The sequence below is a fragment of the Rattus rattus genome, chromosome 12 (genome assembly GCF_011064425.1).
Source record: "Rattus rattus isolate New Zealand chromosome 12, Rrattus_CSIRO_v1, whole genome shotgun sequence".
Classification (NCBI taxonomy): domain Eukaryota; kingdom Metazoa; phylum Chordata; class Mammalia; order Rodentia; family Muridae; genus Rattus; species Rattus rattus.
Genome location: NC_046165.1, coordinates 66225890 through 66249309, shown reverse-complemented (window position 1 = coordinate 66249309; position 23420 = coordinate 66225890). Strand labels below are relative to the sequence as shown.

The 23420-nt window shown below is 44.3% G+C and overlaps 1 non-coding gene across 1 annotated transcript; it reads right to left on the bottom strand.

Annotated features, from left to right (window-relative positions):
* Positions 1 to 22666: 22666 nt before the first annotated feature.
* Positions 22667 to 22799, bottom strand: LOC116914128. The gene has a single exon (XR_004389690.1). It is a non-coding gene; the product is annotated as a small nucleolar RNA SNORA17 (small nucleolar RNA).
* Positions 22800 to 23420: the final 621 nt, after the last annotated feature.

Here is a 23420-nt window from a genome sequence, read left to right as displayed (position 1 = left end):
GCTTCCATCTGACCCCAGCCCATGTTCCATGAATCCTAGTTGGCCGGTTGCTCTGGCCATGCAAATGGCTCCCTACTTCATGTCTAATCTGGTTGAGCACCTCTGGTATTAGAAAGAAAGATAAAGGAGAAGCATGAGAAGATGGGAGGAATAGCATGAATGGTGACCTCAGGAGTGTGGCTGAATGCCCAAGGCAGCTCCTTCTCGATGGAGACCCCACCTTCCTTGGAGGGGAGTCTTGTTCCTGAGCCTCCAACCACACTCACCCTATCCTATACTAGGTCGACCCCTGCTTCCCCATCATTGAGACCTCTGTACCCCTGCAAAGCCTTCCTTTCACTAGCAGATGGGATTGCTTTCAGCCGTCAACACTTGAATGACAGTCCTCTCTACTATATACCTTACTACTTCTTTTGTAGTTTCTAGATTCCTCAAAGCCAACATGGTGCCCTGAGGAGGGAGTGAAGAAGGCACCTTAAGGTAGAACAGTTCCCTCTCTTCCTATGAACAAAATACTAGAGGTTTTTCAACCAGAGATGGCATTAATATTTATAATATTTGCATCAAACTCTCAACTGAAGTCTGCAGCCCTCACTAGTCCCTGTTAGAATGTTAAATTTTCTAAAATGATCAGGTCTGGGAATCAGAACTGACAGGCTGGGAGCATTCCAGGTATCTGTGCTGGAACTAAAGATGTATGGGGTGTCAGGCAAGTTTGGGGACAGCCACTGTCTAGGATCCTGGGCACTTGGAGAGGATCCAATAGAAAGGAGGCCCCATGTAGTGGGGAGAAGCCTTCTACTACTCCTGCCAGGAGATCTCCCCAGGGACAACAGCCCTCTCACTTTGGGAAAAGCAAATTTATATTAAGTGTAACCTTCTATCGCTGGTGCCTAAGTGTTTCTGCAGCCAGCCAATAGGGAAAGCTCTGGAAAGAAGACAGCTGATGATCCCCATGATGGGGAGGCCGGAAAGGAGGGCAGGAGCGTTGACCTAGTTGAGGACAGGGTGAGTGTGAGTGGATACTAGGGGTATTACATTGACTGAAGGGACAGAAAGTTCAAGAGAATTCTGAAGTCCTGTAGATACCCAAGGAGGAAAGGGCATATACATCCAGACTCATTGTTTAACATGTTTGGTAACAAGGTACATTCAGGTGGGCAGGAGAAATGGTCTCCTCAAAGATACACGAGGCTCTGGCGAAGACAGCCTTCTTCCTTGCCATGACTGTTTGTCTTAGGATGATAGAAAAAAGCTGCAGCAGCACTACAGGTGCCTACCTGGAGGTGCTGGCAACACGTGATACTCTCTCGAAGCAGGTGAGAGATCTTTGTGACTTCCAGGAAAGGAAGAATGGGGCCCCTCAGACTGGGAAAGCAGGGGTCCTTCCCAGGATAGCTGGTAGTGGTAGTGAGTGCTGATGTGGACTTGACAGTCAGAGTCAGGTCTGGAAATCCTAGGCATTCCTTAAACCAAGTAACCAGTCACTAGACGTCACTGCAGTTTTGTTCAAGACACAATGGATGATGAAATCGCTTCCCTGTTCTGTGACCTCCTGAGCTGACCCAGGGGGTCCTCACCAAGTCTGAATGGGCCTTGCCTGGAGCCCTGCTGGATTCCACTCTGAAGCCTACATCCCTGAGAACTCTGAAAGGGAAAGATCATTTGAAGACTTGGAGACAATTCAATGGGCAGCTCGGACCATGCGGGAGCGGCTCAGCCTGCCTACAAGCTTGAGAGCCACGATTACTCGTAAAGTTCAGGTTTGGGTCTGTCTTATGTCCATCCGTGCTGCTTTTGTTGAACTTTCATATGAATATTAATTTGGGTGTGAATCACAGGTGCCATTTCTCTGGCCCAGGCTTCGACATTCCAACCTGTAACATTACTGACAGGATCAGTACAAAGATGTCTACATCAAATTGCTTTGACAGTTTGGGTATCCCCCGAGACACTTCATAGATACACTTCTTGATGAGAACGGACATTCCCGTCAAGTTGAGCTCTGGTTTAATGTGTGTAGACATTTCTATGGAGACTTCTTTGAGAAAGCTTTGCTAATCCACAAGCTACTGGCTGGATTTTCTTCTTCCCCTCCCCTTCTTCTGCTGACCTTAAAACTCACACTAGCTGTTAACTTTTGTATTTATGGGACTGCGACTCCCTTAATGAGATTGAAACGTGCAGCTCTGAAGTGCCCCTTCTCGGCTTCATCTTGAGTCCACATGGTTTGCTGAGGCAGGTACCGCCCCAGCGGGGATCCCTTCTGTCACAGCTGCGGCTGCCTCCTGATTGCCTGTGACGTGTGCTGCCTTTTGATCTTGACCATGTTCTCCTAATCATTTAATCGTTGACAACTCGGAAACATGTTTGACTGCATACCGTGCATAAAGACTCAGCATGGCTCTTCTCCTGAGGCCAGGGTTTGGGCTGCGTGTTCTCTGAAGCAACAGCCACAAGGAGAAATACATTGGTTTCTTGCACTCTATGACAGAGGGACTTGGAGATGAGGCTTGGCATAGGGAAATCTTGACAGCTTCCTCTTCTCTAGAGAGTTATGAGTAACTGGCTGGTGCTGATTGACAGCTTCCTCTGGTGGAGGGAGGGCAAGCAGTGGGAGGGAGCTGCTAGGCAAAGACACAGATAGATTGTGATGGTTTGTGTGTATGCCCTTCTTTTCTACTTAGGAATATTTACCTTTTTAAAACTTAGTCATGTTTATGTGTCTGTTAACTTCCCTTGAATCCATGCTGCCACTGGGTAGGGCCTTTCATATTTTATCACCTATTCTGAATCAGTGAGTGAGTGAGTGAAGGAATGAATGGATAAGTGGGTCAATGAATGAATGAATGAACAGTTTTACTAGTGAATGAGAGAGTGCATCTGTCTTTGGGGAGTAAGCTAATACCATATGTGCATAGGGAGGTGTGTCGATGAAAGAAATCAGTAGAAAAACACAGCTCTTGTGTGGGTGCATGTATGTATAGTGTGCATGTGTGCATGTAGTATATGCATGTGTGTGCTTGTGTGCATGTGTGTGTGCATTTGTGTGTGTATGTGTGTGCTGCATGCATATGTAGAGGCTAGAGTTTGTCATCAGGCGTGCCCCTCCCACTTTATTTTTTGGAATAGTCTCTCATGGAACTTGGATCCCAATATTATAGCTGGGTTGGCTAGCCAGGGAGCCCCTGAAATCCACCCATTTCTACATCCCCAGTGTGGGATTACAGGTGTGTACTGCCATGCCCACCTTTTTGATTTCTTTTGAACATGGATATAATTTATCACATTGTTTGTTAGCTGCAGCCTGAACAGAACAGTCCAGGAAGATGATGTTCCCTTGCTGCTCTAGGCTTTAGCCTTCTGCGTTTGGCCATTTCCTTTAGAATCCATGTTTCCTTTTACAGGCTAAGAGTTGTCACTATGAAGTCTCAGTGTTCTGTCTGTAGAAGACATGCTTCTACAGGCAACCTCTCTGTCTGCATGAAATTACACCATGCTCACCGTGCCTGCTGGTGTAGCTCCAGGACAAAGTTGGTTTTGCACTACAGAACTATTCTATGTTGTTGTGTTAATCTGCTATTCCCTACTGCTACAAAATACCTGAGGCTTGGTGCTTTATGAAAAAAAAGAGAGATTCATTTGGTCTGTAGTTCTGGGGGTTCGAGGGCATCTACTTGCTTCCACGAGGATCTCATGGCAGATGACATCACAACTCGGATGTTCATATGAGAAACTGACATCTCATGGTGAGCCCAAGCCTCAGAATAGGGCTCTAGGGATTGGCTCTTGTATAAGAATCCACTCTCAAATTGATTTCAGGATCAGTTGTTATCTACGAACTACCATAATCCCAATGGCCCAGTCGACTCCCACGGGGCCCCACATTGGCTCCCTGAGGGCCGTACTTATAACATGATGAACCACAATCGTTGTTCCAGGAGAGGTCTCTCAGCCTCTCTTCCTTTGACACTTGAGTGTCACAGCATTCAGGGCATGAATTCAGCCCTTTTTCAAGCTTCAGGCAGGGCCTTTGGTGCCATTTTCTTTTTTCCCATAACAGTTTTTCTCTGACTGTCAGAGACCAAATCACAGGCTTCCAAGATCGCCAGGCTTTTCCCATTAGTATAGCTGGGCCAGTGGGTATCATACCTGCTTACGACTCAGGAGCAATCCTTGAGACTTTACTCTTCTTCATCTTTTGTTTCCATTTTACTCACTTTTGAAATGAAATGAGATCCAGAGAAAGTACAACTTTGAGTTATTGGAAACTAACCTTGTCTTGTGATGTTTGAGTTTCAGGAATTTTTTTTCTGAAAATTATTTCAAAAATAGACGAAAATTGTGGTTATGAAGGAAGAGCCTAGCTGTCGCTAACTCTCCTTTGAATATCTCCATCATAACTCGCATTCGTCACACACATGCAGACTACATTGTCTGATACTTGTGTTGGCAAAATCAGCATGCTGTGTTCACATGTAGATGAAAAGTTATTTTCTTAGAAATTTGAGGAGCAGAATCATCTGTCAATAATCTTTCAGAAGCAAAGCAAAGGACTCCAGGAATGTGCGCACAGAGAGTCACTATTACTATTTGAGACATTATTCTCAACACCTGTCCCAAACTAAATAAAACATGACCAGCCTGGGCAGTAACTCCATCACTCCCACATCAAGTGTTATCTTGGGGATATGGACACACACATCTTCGAGTCGTTAGGGACACGTGTCAAATTGATCATACTCCAAAATCTGCATGATCAAAAAGTTCTCAAGTAATTCTAGCCCCTGACATAATCCGCTTCTCAGTTTCGGGGCCTTTTAAGCCATTTTCCATGAATACTGGCGGAAAGTCACCCATGTGCGCAGAGCAGAGTTTGGAATGCGAAACATTGAATAGTCTCACAATGCAGAAGAGGCTCCTATTTCAAAACAAAGCCAATATTTGGGTTTTCCCTGGCCGTCCTATTGCACTTGTGCACAAATGTCCTCATTGCAGGCTCCTAGCTCTTTGATTCAAAGGTTTGGAGCAAGGGTCAATGTCTCTGCTGATTTTATGGTTCAATTGTCAAATATCTGTAAGCTGTATGAAACAGGCCATTGTGGCTCTTCAATAAAACTTTATTGAAGCTATTTATTCTCATGAGGGGGGGGGAGGAATAGACTTATCATTTGCTCTATGCAGGCCTCATTGGCAACTTTGTCAGCAGGCCCCATTTCTTCACTAACCCAAGCTTCTGTAACATGCAAAGGAAACACAGCAAAGGGAGCTCTGTGGCATAGCTTCACCAGTCTTGATTCTGCTGAGTCCCTTCCTTTCTCTCCTCCAATCTCCTCTGTATGAAGCTGGAAGGAAAGAAAATCCAAGTGACATTTCAAAGATGAGATCTTCACTTTGTTTGGGTTTCTCGGGGCAGAGACTGCACCCAAGGTTTCACGCATTGCACCACGCATGATCCATCTCTGATTAATATTCAGCTGCAAGAACTGAGGTCAGGGGAGCTGTAAAAGAGCCACAGGGACTTAGAGCACCAGCCTTCACTAGGAACTGCGGTAGGAAGGCTGTATTAGGTGCTAAGGGTATTCATACACACAGTTGCTGTGGGCAGACAGGGGTACGGTGCCCAAGAGTTGACACAGAGATTAGCAGCCCTAAAGGGCACAGCTTTAAGAGACTGGCTAGAAAATGACAAGTAAATCTCACGCAGAGGACACAGGGAGGCTGGGGTGAATCAGATGGGTGTCCTAGCTCCAGGCTGCAATTAATAAAGAACAAAGAAGGGGTTGGGGATTTAGCTCAGTGGTAGAGCCCAGGGCCTAGCAAGTGCAAGGCCCTGGGTTAGGTCCTCAGCTCCGGAGGTGAGGAGAAGAGGGAGAAGGGTAGGGGGAGGGGGGGAAGAACAAAGAAGTCAGACAGAGATGAGCTCCTGGGCTATCCCCATGAAAGTGCCCCTGGGGACAGGGTAAAGTGCCCCTGGGGACAGGGTGTGACCAGCAAAATGGAGTGTAAAGAAAAAGACAGAACTCAGGTAGTGAGTGAACAAAAGATTAGAGGTAGAATTTACTTCTCAGTCTCTGCTGAGCTCTGGAAAAGATACTTTGAGATCAAAGTCAGGGATGGGCGCTCAAGAGGCAGAGGAAAGGGACCAAATAATGGTTCAAACACCCCAGAGAAGTAGACAGTTTCTTATTCATCCAAATAGTCATTCCTTTTATCATGTACATTCCTGGAAATCAGGGGGGCGTTCCTCCAGAAGGACATCAAAATAAAATGAACATGGAAAGCCTGATTTGGGGATGGTGATCCACCAGGTCGTGCTGGCTGGAATCTCTGCTTGCACTCCTGAGGACATTTAGAGCATTTTTTTCCCTCTCTTTCTCCCTGCTGGTACCAAATGTATTGGAGGGTAGACTCTGGCGCCATGGTATTGATATACCAGTCTCAGAGGAAAGACCTTCTGACACTGCAGTTTGTTAAAAAAAAAAAAAAAAAAAAAAGGCAATCTGATGAGTGACCAAGGTCATGGTGGCATTCTAGCCCTGGGAAACATTGCCGCGATGACCACCACACATCTACAGCCATAGCTTCCCCACAGCATCTTGTGTCCCTGTGCAAAATTGCAGTTCAGTGAACTCTTACACTGTCCAACGTATACAAGTCATGAGCATATCTAAATGTGAAATCAGGGTCACTCAGAGCATCTGACAGGGGTTTCCAAGGTGACAATAAGTCACGAGGAGCATGTGGTGTTTTGGAAAATTAGGGAGCTGAAAATGAAATGTCATTTCTGAGAGTCTGGGAAGCCTCCAAAGTGGCAGGATCTGCAGACTGCTGGGACAGTGATGTCCTGCACTGTGTCCCCACATCCATCCTTGCCCTTCTCCTCCCTCTTCTGCATTCTTCCCACTTCCTTCTGCCTCCTAGGGGATTCTGGGAGATAGGCCATACATGGGAACATTTCCCACTTGGCTCCTCTGATTTTTCGCAGCCCAGGTCTGGAGACCACCTTGAGGGGTGACAGGGTAATTCAATTTCCAATCTCATTTAATTCTTGCTCTTTCACTGGAGACAACCAACAAGACACCAATTAGGGGCGACAAGAGGCTGGAGGGAACCTGAAGTTGGCTACTGTATTGCCTGTGTGTGTTTTCGCATTTAGTTCGAACTTCAACCTGGCCTGTCCGCCTTTGGGAGCATTTAAAAAGAAATAAACTCCATCTCATTACCAATAGATACAATGATGGGGGAAACGGGCTGGAAAAACCCTGCATCTTTCCTGAGCCCTATTTTGCTCTCACAAAGAGAAGGGCAAATTCTTTACTGCTGTGCCAGTCAGCTATTATGTTTAACAATCTAATTAGAAAGGCCGGGTAGCCTATTCCCATTGTAAAAGCCAAGACAGCACACACAAGCACATCCAATTAGACAGCTGTCCTTTATGATTTGAGTTGCCCTCTGGCCAGGTTCTAATGAAGGACCCGTCACTCCAGCCCCTCCCTGCAGCCCCAGGAGATGGGGTTCATCCATAAACTGGGCCAGCTGACAGTGGTGGGGCACTCGGGCTGTACATGAAACAGACAGCCATCTGCACTAACCTGTTCCCTGGCACATAGTAGGACAGCTCTGGGGCTCTGGCCCAGTCAAAGTTTAATAGCTTTTTGACCGGTGGGTGCTTTCCCCCCATACAACTGAGAGGAATAATCTCCTTTCAGACTATGGTGCCTGCCTTGCTTGAGCAGGTCAGACTTAAGCTAACAGGTGGCTATAAATCAGAACCATTGCTCTCACTCTGACTGTTACAGTCTGCACGCCAGGGATGTACATAAGTTGAAACAGACCAAAAGCTCTATACACCGAGCTGAGTACTTGCCATGCTGTCCCCCCCGCCCCCCGCCTTCCAACTACGTATGGCTTAAATTAAGGCACCCTGTGTCGAGCAGATTTCTTCCCGTGACTCTGTCATCTGTATAGTATTTGGCATGTTCCACAGGCAGTTGTGGTCATTCACAAGTCTATTAATTAAGAGGAGATCTGGTAGAGGGCCTACTCAGTGGGCTGATGGAGTTCAAATGAAAAGATACATTGGAAGGTATGTACTCAGGCGCTGTCTGCTCTGTCTGCAGGCTTCTCGTCTACATAGGTAATTGTTGGAAGGAAGCTTGTGGGTGGAGGCAGGGACATACTTTTTAAAATTCTAGGCCCAAGAAGTTTTACATTAAGAATAAGAGCACTGCTGTGTAGGGATTGAAACCACAGCAAGGATTCCACTTTAAAGCTGGGTTTTCAGGGGCCGGAGAGATGGCTCAGCGGTAAAGGTTTTTGCAAGCATAAATTCAGACCCTTGGCAACCCTAGGAAGAGCTGGGTGTGGCAGGGCACACCTGTAACCCCAACAATGAGGAATCGGAGTGGGGACTGGATCCCCACTTATTCAACAGCCAGTCCAGATGCATCTGCAAGCTCTGGGCTCAGGAAGAGCGCTGTCCCAATAAGTAAGGAAAAGACAGAGTGGCCCTCAGGGCTGACTGACCTATAACCCTTATATGCACATGCGCACACACATCTACATTTTGACTGACTGAAAATGCCCATTTTATCATGAACCTGGGCTTCAACCGAGCAGAAAAATGCAAAAGAACTTTAACTTTTGGGTGGAAGAACATACCATATTCAATCTACTGTAACCTAGGTAGGGGCGGAGGTTGAGACTATCTTCCTACTTCTGAGTAACTTAGGACCAAAGCGTTGTTCATGTCAACATATTTATTCCCAAACTTCATGTTTTCAGATCCATGAAAAAAAGAGTCTTATCATTGAGAGACTATGTGGTTCATTTGCAAACTTATTCTGCATTTGTAATGTTTCCTATCACTGAGACCAAAAAGTACCTTAAGTGAGGATGTATATTGGCTCATGGTTTGAGGGGATTCACCTCAGAAGAATGGGGGAATTATAAGCCCTCAAGCCCCACCCTCCAATGCCAGAGAAGCATTCCTCTGGTAGAAGGTTCCACAGCCTTTCCAAACAGCACTGTTAAAGGTAGATTAAGATTCAGCATGTGAGCATCCAAGTGTGTGTGTGTGTGGGGGGGGGCACTTCAAATTCTTAGTGAATGTAAATCATTGTGTCACCATGCACTGGTGACAAAAGTGAGAACTATCCAATAACAGCAATCGCTCGCTGTGGGAGATCACCTTCTGAAGCTCTTTTGTCTGGAAGAACTTGATTTTGAAACCATGTTGGAAAGTGGAAATGTTATAAAATTGTGTTTGCTGAACACTTTATAAAATGAACCTGTTTTTGCAAAGTTGTTCTGGTCTGGGATTGCTCCCAGTCAGACTAGGCAAAGAGCTTTCTCTTAATTAATGGGCATCTAAGATGACTCTACTGGTAGGCCAGAACTAGTTACACGGCATGGAACCAAGTACCACTTTCTGGTTTGAGACATCAGGTATCTGGGGCTGATCTGTAAACTGTATTCTTACAGGGCAAGCATGGATGGGAAAGCCATTGGAGGAAGTCCAGAGGCATCTCGTTAGCAGATGAAGAGTCCTCAGTGACAAATCAGTTTGCACACAAGTACTTGTGTGGAAGAAAGGAGCATGCGTAGACTTCACTGTGGCCCAAGAGCTTTTCCTCATATCAGGGAGCTGGATACGCAACTATCAAAGTATAGCCAGTTATTTACTGTAGTCACCTTTCGGTGCCCTGGGAAATCAGTCTCATGTCAGGAACCACTGTATTTTTCCAGGTCTTACGATGTTCTTTAAGTAGATAGAACGGTAAATATGACACAGTTTATGGTATAGCTTAGCACAAAACAAACATATAGAGACTGGGAAAGAGTGTTTGAGGTTAGAACAACGAGTCTGACGAAGTGGAATTTAATGGGACCCAAGCAAGACTTATGTTTAGATTCTGAAATTTAGATGCCTAATTGTCAACCAAGGCAAACGAGTTTTCGCGGCCTACTGGGGAAATGACTGTTGGATAAAAAAACAAACACACCATGGGTAAAAGAGCAGAGGTTAGGTGTTTATTGAGCCATGCACACCCCAGCAAGTGAGCTGTGGGCCCCATCTCCTCAGAGCCATGCTAGCACAAGACAGAACATTGTGCTCAGAGCACATACTTCCTGCTCACTCTCTTATCTTAGTTTATTATTGTGCTTTTGTTTAAATATTTTTCATACAACGCTTTTATCACATTCTTTCCCCTCCAAAATTTCCCCTAAAGAAGAGAATAAAAAGCAAAACTAAAACAACCCAAGCTGGTCAACCAACAAACAAAACACACAGTCTGTTGTGTGTTGGCATCTATTCCTGAACATGGGGACTGCTGTGCTAGGTGGTAAATGTGCCCATGGACACTTTATTGGGGAAAATTGATGTTCCCTTTGGTAGGAGGTATCATTCTCAAATAGCATCTGGGTTAGGGGTGGGGATTTGAATCTATTCTCACTTCTTTGTGCTGGGATTTGTATGAGTTGCACTTGTACAGCTCTTGTCCATGCTGTCACAGTCTCTCAGGGTAGAATTCATGCACGTATTTGCCCTGTTGAATCTGAAAAATGCTCTTTCTGGGAGTCATCCACTACATTGGGCTCTTTCAATATTTCTGTCTTTCCTTCCATATAGATCTGAGTTTTGTGAGGAGAGGTTTGAAAAAGCCATGCCATTTAGGGCTGGAGGCTCACAAGTATCTTTCTCTCTGCACATTTTCCAATTGTGAATCTCTGGGTTGAGCAGAGGCAAATTAAGACCAACAATCAATAAATAGTACTTCAAGAAGCCAAAAGTTTCTGAACCACAAAGGACATCATTTCTCACTAAACTAGAAGCCTGCAGAATGAGAAAAAAATCTTCAGTAAATTATACATCTGGCAGATTAGTGTCTAGAATATACAAAGAAGTATAAATAAAACTGCTTGTCAAGAAATCAACCCAGTTAAAAATGGGATTTCAAAAGCCCCTACATCCTACTGCAGAGACACCTGCCCATCCATGTTCATTGCTGCTCTATGCATAACACCCATAAACTTGAAGCAACCTAGATGTCCATCAGCTGCCGAATGGAAAACAACGGTAGTGCATGTACACAGTACTATTACTTCACTGCTTAAAAATGAAAGTATGAATTTTGCAGGTAAATGGGTAGATCTAAAACCAATCATCTCGAGTGAAGTAACCCAAGTTCAGAAACATGAACATTACATATTTGTCTTCTATGTGGATCTCTAAAAGCTTTAAAGTGATTTTTTTTTATTGAAATAACCATAGAGGTTAGGTAGTTAGTAAGGAACAAGAGGTAGGAGAGGGCTTCCAAGAAAGGGGAAGTCAAATATAGTGTTATAAAGATTTTAAGGGCAAAGTCGATTTTAAAGATGATATATGGAAGGGACCGAAAGGGCAGAGCAAAGAAGAGAATAAGGAGAACAACTAACACCAAAGACTATTTAAAAAAACACATGGAGATCCACTACTGTCAAAACTTCCTTAAATATATACATATATGTGAGGAATTCAAATGGAGTCACCTTATAGTAGGGGAGAATGCCCCAACTAGACATCTTATACCACCAAGCAAAATCTCCAGTGCCAGAAATAGGTTTTATCTTGTTGGTTCATTGGCCAAAATAATTCTCTCTATCCCTCAAACATTATGAGGTAGTGCCAAGGCTATTTGCTATCCTACACAAGCTGATGGAAAGGCCCTATTGCTGAAGATACCATTGAGCATGCCCTATTGAACATGGAGAAACTGAGCTGGTACCCGCCTAGAAGATGTACCCCGACTGACAACTATTCTTGATGCTAGAATGTACTACATATGCTACCAGAGGAAAAGGAGATCATCAACACCACCCATTTGCAAACACTCAGACTTACAACTGACAGTGTCTGTAAGACATAACAGTGCAGTAGTGGCACAAATGTTTCTGGAGAAACCAATGAAGTTTTAAACTTGATTTAAGGCCTAGTCCATGAAATGGAACCCATACCTGATGTTACCAAAGTGCTCAAGAACCTGAGAGTGGATCGGTCATGGAACCTAAGGGTAAAGTCCGCCATTATTTTCTGCGAAATGAACATATCAATAAAGTAAATCCAATGGCTACTATACTCATAGATCAGTGGCTCACTCAACCCTCATCAGAGAAGCATATTCTTTCAGTAGATGGAAATACTTGTCCCCTTTTAATAATTGCGTCACAGTATGGAGCTTATTTGCATGTTGGCAATATGACAGCTTCTGGGGTAAACTACTGGGGTCAAAGTTCCCGGGGCAACAAACAATGAGAAATACCATTTGTCCCACTGTTTCTTTCCCCTCTCTCCTTCTTTTCCCTTCCTCCTGACTTTATTCTCATTTCCTCACTTTCCATACCTTTTTCTTTCCAGGATGTGATATGACTAGACAGTCTTTTAATGTACACGATAAGGGGGTGAGTGACTCTATTCTGGGTAAGGAGGCTCGTGGTAGTCAGTATCTGTCTGATAGAACTATGTGACTTGGGTCTCTACCCAGCGCTTCTATTTCGATCATTTGGATATGAATCTGGGTATGGTTCCTAAACTCTTAGCTTTGGTCCTCAGTGCATAGCTATTGCGATGTGATAGAACTATAAGAATTTGAGACTCTCACTAAGGTAGAATTGAATGGAGAACCACTGTCCAAGTGGACTAATGCTGATCTTTGAGTGGATTAATTTTAATATTATAAGAGAATGGACCTGTTCCTTTTCCAGTCTCCAACATCTACTTTTTTGCTGTGACCTCTCTTCATCTTGGGCTCTTTCTACACACCACCAGTTGTCATTGGGCCTTCACTAGGACCAAGTTGATGCTAATGCTATGCTCCTAAAGCTATAAACTGTGAATAAACTTGTTTTCTTTATAAAGTACCCAGCCTCAAGTATTTTGTCATAGCAATATGAAATATACAATGCATGGCCTTAAGAAAAATGTTAATAACAAAGAAAACATCATACCTGACTCAGTTCCTTCATCTCTGAATGAAGCCTAGTAGTTGTATGCACCTGCCTCATAGGCTGTGAGTATGGCCCACTGAGCTTTTCATATAAACCTTTCAGAACCCTATTGACACATCTTCAGGACTGAGTGCAGAGACTGATACATCATGCTGGGCCACGTTTTTAGTGAAATTGACTTGCCCATAAGATGATAGAGCTGGAAATAGCATCCTTACAAAGACATGGAAAACTATGAAGCATTTGGTTGATGTGATCAATGCTGTTGAATAGATAGTCAAATTGGGCTTGCTCTAAGTTGGTCCTAAAATAATATGTACATTAATGAAACCACTATAGAAACCATTGTGGAGGTATCTCATTAAACTAAAGATAGAACTTGTTTATGATTCTCCTAGTGTATATACCTACTCCTAGGAATATACTAAAAACAAAAACAAAACAAAACAAAACAAACGAAACCTATATAACTTATTGCTACTCTATTCACAAGCCAAGAGAGGGACCAGCTTAGAAGTACGTGAACATGAACAAACGAATGTGTAAATAAGATGACCATCTATCCCTAAATAATCACATCAGTTAGCTGATGATGGAGAGGGCAGAGTTGCACTTGGGCATGTAGAAAGCATCCACTCCTCAGCCTCTGGTGAATACACACCCTCAATGGTGCAGCCTGCCAGACCCAGACCGAACTGTTCCAAACAGGTGCAACGGAAGCTCTGAGCAACACAGAGCTATTCAGGTGAGGTGTTTCTGGGACCATCGTATACAACACTGGAGCCGGAGTTAAGGTAGTTTTCCTCAATGAAGTGCTCTCAAAGTTTTGAGAGCTTTGCTTTTTTTAAGCTACAGCCTTTCTCTTCAGTATTCCCTGCTTCTAAAGACTGCTAAAGAAAGCCAATACCATCTTCTCTCCTAGCTAACTCTTGTCTGCTTCCAAATGGGTCTCTTTCCAACTTAGACATATTTTTTATACTTCCTGAAGTAATTGATTCTTTTTAATTAATCTCAGGAGTCATCTCCATTCTGACTGCCTTATGTTGATAATACTATAAGACTTTAAAATGCACTGATTTGTACATTCAGTCATGACTATAAAATCCCCCAGTTATAATGAGAACGTGCACACGCGCGCACGCACACACACACACACACACACACACACACACACTTTATATGCAGTACCTTCTGGAAAATGCTTCTCCCAGACTCCATCTCAACCCTGCCCTTCCACATCAAAGCATGTTACAATGACAAACATCTTAAGGCCCCATATTTTTATCTCTGTCCAGAGATAGATGCACAGACAGAGTGTTTAAATGCTGGCACTTTTTATACAGATCATTTGCATGAAAATGGTCATAAAACTTACTTTATTATATATAGGAAAGAAAAAAAATCCCATTAAATTTTTAAAGGCTTATAGATTGAAAACACATTGCTAGGTCTTATCATTCAAGCAAGAGATTTCACTTTACTGTGCAAAGAAACGCAAGGTACACAAGCAGGTACAATCAAGCAATTCTCTAGTTATGCATTTGATAATTACATGTTTGTAAGTGAATTGTAAATACATCTATTAAAATGGCTTGAATAATGCCATTGTGAAGATTAATTTGTGGAATCTGTCTTCCTCTTTGTCCCTGTGAGTCATACAAAAAAGAGTCACGTGTGTCTCTACAGGCTACAGTTGAAGCCTTGTCCATGTCATGGGAGGCTCTGAGCCTTATTCATCCTTCTCTAAAGTCTTTGAACAACTGTGTTCCTAATAGGATGGGGTTTTCTGCAGAGCCACTCCCATTAACGTGAAAGGAATTACAGGAAGCACGGAAGGGAAAAGAGGCACTTCGAAGTAACATCCTTCTCATAGACAGGCCATAAGGGCTGGGTCTTATCTTAGTGTGCACATACTTAGCAACTGTAGTGGAGACTGGTCACTGGGGCTTTGGGATTAAGGACTAAAAAGAATTCATTCTCAGTAATGAGGGAGAGTGCCAGGGATTTACTCACATCCCAAAATGAGCTAATTCTCTGGACTTAGGAATAATGAACAAGACTGGAAACTTGTCAGGCAGCATGACAGGCCTTCCCTTAGTCTGAGGGCAAAGGTGTTCGTGGAGGATGAATTCAAAATGGCCGTTTTCTAAAACAACTTTCCTATTAAATGATGGAGGTGGGACGTGATCAGTTGGAGTGGGAATGCATATGAATAAAATGACAATGGGGAGGAGGTACAGAGTCATCTCAGAAGAGGGAACCTCAGTTGAGAAAATGCCTCCATAAATTAGGCTCAGGGAAAGCCTGTAGGGCATTTTCTTAATTAGTGATTGATGGGGAAGGACCCAATCCACTGTGGGTGGGGCCACCACTGGGTTCTATAAGAAGGCGGGGTGAGCAAGCCATGAGGAGCAAGACAATAAGCAGCATCTCTCTATGGCTTCTGCACCCACCCTGCCTCTAGGTTCCTGCTGTGTGAGTTCTTGTCCTGACTTCCTTCAGTGGTGGACTATAGTATGAAGTGTGGGCCAAATGGACCCTTTCCTGCCTATCTTGGGTTTGGTCATGATATTTCATCACTTCAATAGAAAACTCTATCCAAGAAAATACCATTAACTCCTAAAGAGCCACCATCTAAATTTATCTTTCAAAGAGAACCAGGGCATTGCTAACATGGGAAACACAGACTCCTTTTAAAACCCAGTCACCCCAGATGATATCTTGGACTTGCTGGGAAAGTACTCGTCATATTGTTTTTATATCAGAGATAATGTCAGCAGGTAGTACCTGGACTCGATCAAGTATGGGGGAGTTGCTTAACCCTGATTGAATGGGCAACATGTTTCAGGTCGACCTTTCCTCTGGGTGGCTGTACCCAGAAGTGCTTGGTAATTTGAACTCTGCACCATTGTGCCAGCTTTATGTTGCTGTGACAAATTGTCCAAGAGAAACAATTTAGTAAGAAGAAAAGTTTATTTGGCTTATATTTTCTGAGGCTTCAGTCTACTGTCAGCTGGCTCTGTTGTTGTCATACCCTTGGTGAAGTCGAGCATCATAGCAGCAGTGTGTGGTAGAGGTAGCTGCAGGCAGGTAGGCAGCAGGCAGGAAGCAAAGAGCAGAAGGAGTTGGTCCCAGTGTTCACTCTAAGGGCTCACCTTCAACGCCTAACTTCCTTCCAGTCCATCTCATTTCCATAAGGCACTACCACCTGCCAATAGTACCAGAGGCTAGCACGCAAGCTTATCCTTCAGAGACTATTTAAGATCAAGCATTTTTATTTGTCTTTTTTCTGAACGTGAGGTTTGTAGATGATACGGGGAGTCAGTGAGCTTTGGAAAACCTTTCTGAACATTACAGAGACATCCACTGCACTGTAATTGCACTCACTAGGTCCTGGCACATTCTGGGTGCTAGTGGGGAAGGAGAGCATCTGGGTTATTGAACTTAGCACTAGCTGAGGAGACTACTGCAGGGACTACAGGGGCAATGGTGGAGTGACCCCTCAGGAAGTAAAAAGGGATCCCAAGTTCTGAGTCCTGACATGCACAGTGGAATGGAGTGTGTCAGATTATAACGTACGTGTTCCACCATAGTATCACGATAACACACTGTTAACATGGGGATGCTCTTCCCACCAGGCTGAGGTAGAAACTGATTTGATCCGACATTTCCAATAACTCTCAATTGTATTCTCAGTGAAATGCACACAGTTCTTCTGATTGTTTTTGGACCCATAAATCTTTATTAACATGCTTGTGTGTGCACGTGCACACACACACACACACACACACACACACACACACACACACACACACGGACAGCCACAGCAATTATCAGGAAACTTCAGGCAGCAGATTGAGCTCAGTGGTGAGGTCAGAGGGCAACCATTGCATGAAGAAGCCACTGTCACATGGCTGCTTGGAAAGTTTCCCCTTTGAAAGAGCCACAAGTCCAAAGGCTGTTGAGTATAGAACATGAATATCCTGGGCAGGGGGTGTGGGGTGGGGGGGGACACTGATGGAATCTCTGCTTTAAAAAATTTATTGATTCCACAGTTCCCTGCTCCCAAACCCCTTGGGAGAGAGAGCTCACCGCCTGGACAGGTGGGCACTCCTGAGACTGCAGAGCGGGAGAGACCACCAATACTGCCCACCCCTGCCCACATCCCTGGCCCAAGAGGAAACTGTATAGGGCCTCTGGGAACCAGAAGATAGGGGCACTCAAGCGACAGGTCCCCTGTGATCCAGACACCGGCCTGGATCTGAAGGGGACCCGATAAAAGCTCCCCTGCACCCAAATCCTGTGGAAAGGAGAGCCAAACCTTTAGAGGGGCAGACACGCCTGGAAAGCCAGAAGAGTCTACACTCTGCCCACATTTCTGACTCCAGAGGAAAACACCTAACACCATCTGGGACCCCGGTGCACGGGGACCCCGGGAAAAGGTGGCACAGGCCCTCCTGGTTGCCGCCCTCATGGAGAGCTCAAAAGCAGCCCACCAGGAGCAACTTCAGCCGCGGGAACACAGGTAAGACCAACTTTTCTGCTCCAAGCGACCTCCCTGGTAGACTCAGGACACAGGCCCACAGGAACAGCTGAAGACCAGTAGACAGGAAAGACTACATGCCCGAAAGCAGAACACTCTGTTCCCATAACTGACTGAAAGAAAACAGGAAAACAGGTCTACAATACTCCTGACACACAGGCCTATAGGACGGTCTAGCCACTGTCAGAAATAGCAGAACAAAGTAACACCAGAGATAATCTGATGGCGAGAGGCAAGCACAGGAACCCAAGCAACAGAAACCAAGACTACATGACATCATCGGAGCCCAATTCTCCCACCAAAGCAAACACTGAATATCCAAACACACCAGAAAAGCAAGATCTAGATTTAAAATCACATTTGATCATGATGATGGAGGACTTCAAGAAAGACATAAAAAACTCCCTTAGAGAAATGGAGGAAAACATAAATAAACAAGTAGAAGCCTATAGAGAGGAATCACAAAAAATCCCTGAAAGAATTCCAGGAAAACACAATCAAACAGTTGAAGGAATTAAAAATGGAAATAGAAGCAATAAAGAAAGAACACAGGGAAACAGCCCTAGATATAGAAAACCAAAGGAAGAGACAAGGAGCCGTAGATACAAAGATCACCAACAGAATACAAGAGATAGAAGAGAGAATCTCAGGAGCAGAAGATTCCATAGAAATCATCGACTCAACTGTCAAAGATAATGTAAAGCGGAAAAAGCTACTGGTCCAAAACATACAGGAAATCCAGGACTCAATGAGAAGATCAAACCTAAGGATAATAGGTATAGAACAGAGTGAAGACTCCCAGCTCAAAGGCCCAGTAAATATCTTCAACAAAATCAAAGAAGAAAACTTCCCTAACCTAAAGAAAGAGATACCCATAAACATACAAGAAGCCTACAGAACTTCAAATAGATTGGACCAGAAAAGAAACTCCTCCCGTCACATAATAGTCAAAACATAAAATGGACAAAACAAAGAATATTAAAAGCAGTAAGGGAAAAAGGTCAAGTAACATATAAAGGCAGACCTATCGGAATCACACCTGACTTCTCACCAGAGACTATGAAAGCCAGAAGATCCTGGACAGATATCATACAGACCCTGAGAGAACACAAATGCCAGCCCAGGTTACTGTATCCAGCAAAACTCTCAATTAACATAGATGGAGAAACCAAGATATTCCATGACAAAACCAAATTTAAAGAATATCTTTCTACAAATCCAGCACTACAAAGGATAATAAATGTTAAATCCCAACATAAGGAGGCAAGCTACACCCTAGAAAAAGCAAGAAACTAATGGTCTTGGCAACAAAACAAAGAGAAGAAAAGCACACAAACATAATCTCACATCCAAATACAAATATAACAGGAAGCAACAATCACTATTCTTTAATATCTCTCAACATCAATGGACTCCACTCCCCAATAAAAAGACAGAGATTAACAAACTGGATACACAATGAGAAACCTGCATTCTGCTGTCTATAGGAAACATACCTCAGAGACAAAGACAGACATTAGCTCAGAGTGAAAGGCTGGAAAACAACTTTCCAAGCAAATGGTCTGAAGAAGCAAGCTGGAGTAGTCATTCTAATATTGACTAAAATCGATTTTCAACCAAAAGTCATCGAAAAAGATAAGGAAGGACACTTCATATTTATAAAAGGAAAAGTCCACAAAGATGAGCTCTCAATCTTAAATATCTATGCTCCAAATACAAGGGCACCTACATACAGCAGATGCTGGCAAGGATGTGGAGAAAGAGGAACACTCCTCCATTGTTGGTGGGATTGCAGACTGGTACAACCATTCTGTAAGTCAGTCTGGAGGTTCCTCAGAAAATTGGACATTGAACTACCTGAGGACCCAGCTATACTTCTCTTTGGCATATACCCAAAAGATGCCCCAACATATAACAAAGACACGTGCTCCACTATGTTCATAACAGCCTTATTTATAATAGCCAAAAGCTGGAAAGAACCCAGATGCTCTTCAACAGAGGAATGGATACAGAAAATGTGGTACATCTACACAATGGAATACTACTCTGCTATCAAAAACAATGACTTATGAAATTCATAGGCAAATGGATGGAACTGGAAAATATCATCCTGAGTGAGGTAACCCAATCACAGAAAAACACACATGGTATGTACTCATTGATAAGTGGACATTAGCCCAAATGGTTGAATTACCCTAGATGCACAGAACACATGAAACTCAAGGATGACCAAAGTGCTAATGCTTCACTCCTTCTTTAAAAGGGGAACAAGAATGCCCTTGGGAGGGAATAGGGAGGCAAAGTTGAGAACAGAGGCAGAAGGAACACCCATTCAGAGCCTGCCCCACATGTAGCCCATACATATACAGCCACCAAACCAGATAGATGGATGAAGCAAAGAAGTGCAGGCCGACAGGAACTGGGTGTAGATCTCTCCTGAGAGACACAGCCAGAATACAACAAATACATAGGCGAATGCCAGTAGCAATCCACTGAACTGAGATCGGACCCCTGGGTCATTGAAGGAATCCAGAGAAAGGACTGAAAGAGCTTGAAGGGGCTTGAGACCCCATATGAACAACAATGCCAACCAACCAGAGCTTCCAGACTAAGCCACTACCCAAAGACTATACATGGACTGACCCTGGGCTCCAACCATAGGTAGCAAATGAATAGCCCAGTAAGATCACCAGTGGAAGGAAGCCTGGTCCTCCTAAGACTGAACCCCAAAACGTGATTGTTGGGGAGAGGGTAGCAATGGGGGGAGGATGGGGGAGGGGAACACCATAGAAGGGGAGGGGGTTAGGGATGTTGGCCAGAAACCGGAAAGGGAATAACAATCTAAATGTAAATAAGAAATACCCAAGTTAAAAGATGAAAAAAATTATTGATTGATATAGATACATGACTTGGGGTAAATTATTCCTTTAGTGATCTTTGTTTTGTTTAAGGAAAGGAGCAGATAAGTAATGAGACAAACAGATAATTGTCCTTCATGTTGAGTGAAGATGGGCAGCAGGGACATTTAGAGGAAGCCTGAAGCAGAACCTTTAGACAGAGGTGACCCTCTGACCACAGCCTGCCTGACTTAGCCAGGATCTCTGTCACATTAGGATTCGATGTCCAGGTGTGACTTTTGATCTCAGGCTTTTGATTAGTCACAGGTTCCCCTTCTTTCTTTTTCAGCATGGATATAATTTCAGAACAGCCTCAAATTCATTTCAAGTCATTTCCCCACCCCTCAGATGTAGAAAGATCAGTAGCTGGCATGCATGGAGCTCTTACCATCTTGGGATGTGAAACTTCATGGATGGACAGAACCTCCCCGCATAAGGCCACCTTTGTGAGCTCAGGCTCACACACAGACCTGCACTGCTTTCAGACTTCACTGTGATGAACCCCCACACGAAAACCTCTGCGCTTTTGGTGAAATTGGTTCCAAGTGATTTAAAAAAAGCGTTTAGGCAAACCATGTATGACAGAGCTTAGCTGATCAATGGAGACTTCTTCAAAGGCCTTTGCTCACTACTAAGGCTATGAGGATTCCTTAGAGTTGTTTAAGAAGAGGATCCTTTGTAACAAATGTAACCAGCTTTCTAAGGTGTTTAGGTCTGGGAACACTTAGAATTTCTTGTTTCATATGATATCATTTCCCAAAGGGTTGCTCAGAGGATTATGGAGGGATTCCTGCTCTGTGCATTCTTGGGGGAGAGTTCAGGTTCACTTCTCTATTTATTTATTATTATTTATTTCACCTGCACCCCTGCTTCCCAATAGTAAAAGTTATCACCGCCCTCCTGCCTTTGGTGTCAAGATTTGGTGCCAAATTTATCTCTGTGGCTTCATTAATATGAAAGAGATCTTCCATCAAGCCTTCATTAAAAAATATTTATTACCTGAATGCAGGTTTCTTTTTAACTTTTTATTGACTCTTTATGAATTTCACATCACACACCCCAATCCCACTGATCTCCCTCTACTTTTGTACCTGCTCTCCACTCCTGCGACTGCCCCCAAAATAGAGGGAAAAATCTTGTTATGGAAGTTGTGGCATGTCCCACTGTGTCCCCTTTTGTCTATACTTCTTTGCTGGCAAATGTTCATTGCAATGACTTGACGATCTGGTACGAGGCCTCTGGCTTCTGCTACTCTATCAATACTAGAACCTCACTGGGACTATTATACGTATCCTGTTGTCCCGTGTCATGGAGGTACTGGAGTTTGGGATCTGTACGATTGGCTCCTTCATGTACTCCAGCAGTTAATTGATGGGGCAGATATTGAAAGCCCTGGATCTGGGCCTGAGAGGTATCTGAGATGACCATCCCACTGGTTCTCTGATCTCACATGCTCAGGCCAGCTCATGAAAAACCCCCACATCCAGAGTGAGCTCTACTATGGTGCACAGGTGAGGTGCAGGGCCCACTCTCTGGAGTGCTGCAGTAGGTGATGGGCAGTGCCATCTCTCCTGTGCTCATGACCTCAGGGCCAGCTCTCTTGCCTGTCATAGGTGACAAGGGCTGAGAAGGAGGGGTCCTCTCTCCCTTGCATATGGTACTACAGAGAAGACAAGTGGCAGGGCCCGTGTATTCATGCCCTTGAGGCATGCTCACCTTGCTCAACCTGCCACTAGGGTCAGTTCTATTGTGCTACCCAGGTAAGGTGCAGGGCCCGATCCCCTGAGTGCTGCTACTGCTAAGGGACAGGGAAAGCTCTCCTGCCCTCATGACCTCAGCACCAGGTCCCCCATCGGTCACAGTTGTGCATTATGGCACTTGGCAGGGTTATCTCAGGCATGTTCTGCCCTCCCCCCACCACAACCACAGACCAGTAGAACGCAGGACTAGTGGTCATCTCAGGCTAGCTCCTTGTGCAGGCCCTGTAGTGCTAGTCTGATGGTCATCTCAGGCTTGTTCCTCCCCTGCCTGAGTGGCCCTTTGTGAAAGTCATCTGTCTCAGGCTCACTCCTGCCCTGGACCTGCAGTGCAGGTGGAGTTCTAGTCTCTGACTGGTTCCCTGCCCTGGGAGCCCATCCAATCCTGTACAGCACCATACTGGAGGTCATTTCAGGCTGGCTCCCTGTCTGGGACCCCTGGCTCTGGACTGGTTGACTGAGGCTGGCTGTTTTCAGGGAGTGTTAGGCTACTAATCATTCAGATGTTCACAGGTCAGAATATTGAGCTTAGACCTAGCCTCTTTACTCTCTGCTACCTACTCAAACACATGTGATACAGCAGACACACCTGGGACACCTCTAGGGGGCAGGTGCATGCAGTTTTGCATTGGCACCTGTATGGTCAGAATTTATGAGAATCTGGTCCAGACACCTGAGAGTTTATGTTGAAAGTGATAAGAAGGAAAGAGTCAATCATGCATCAAGTATATACACAGGAAGTAAAGCTAAGCTGAGAAACAGGTTAGGTTTTATAGGCAACGTTGGCTCTTGTGTGCCTTACCCAGCCTTCTTCGTCTCTTCTTTTCCTCTAATCTGCCTTTCTTACTTACCTACTTGGCCTATTCTCTCCATCTATCCATCCATCCATCCACCCAACAACCTGTCCATCCATTCATCCATCCATCCATCCATCCATCCATCCATCCATCCACCCACCAACCTATCCATCCATCCATCCATCCACCCACCAACCTATCCATCCATCCATCCACCCACCCACCAACCTATCCATCCATCCATCCATCCATCCATCCATCCATCCATCCATCCATCCATCCATCCATTAATATATACATCCATACAAATATGTCTATAGAATAGGAAAACAACTAAATATCACACATAGCATTTCTTTCCACAGCCTCTGGATTTGTTGATCTGATTTTGATACATTTTGATTGGAATGGTTTAAGTATCTCTCTGTAACAAATA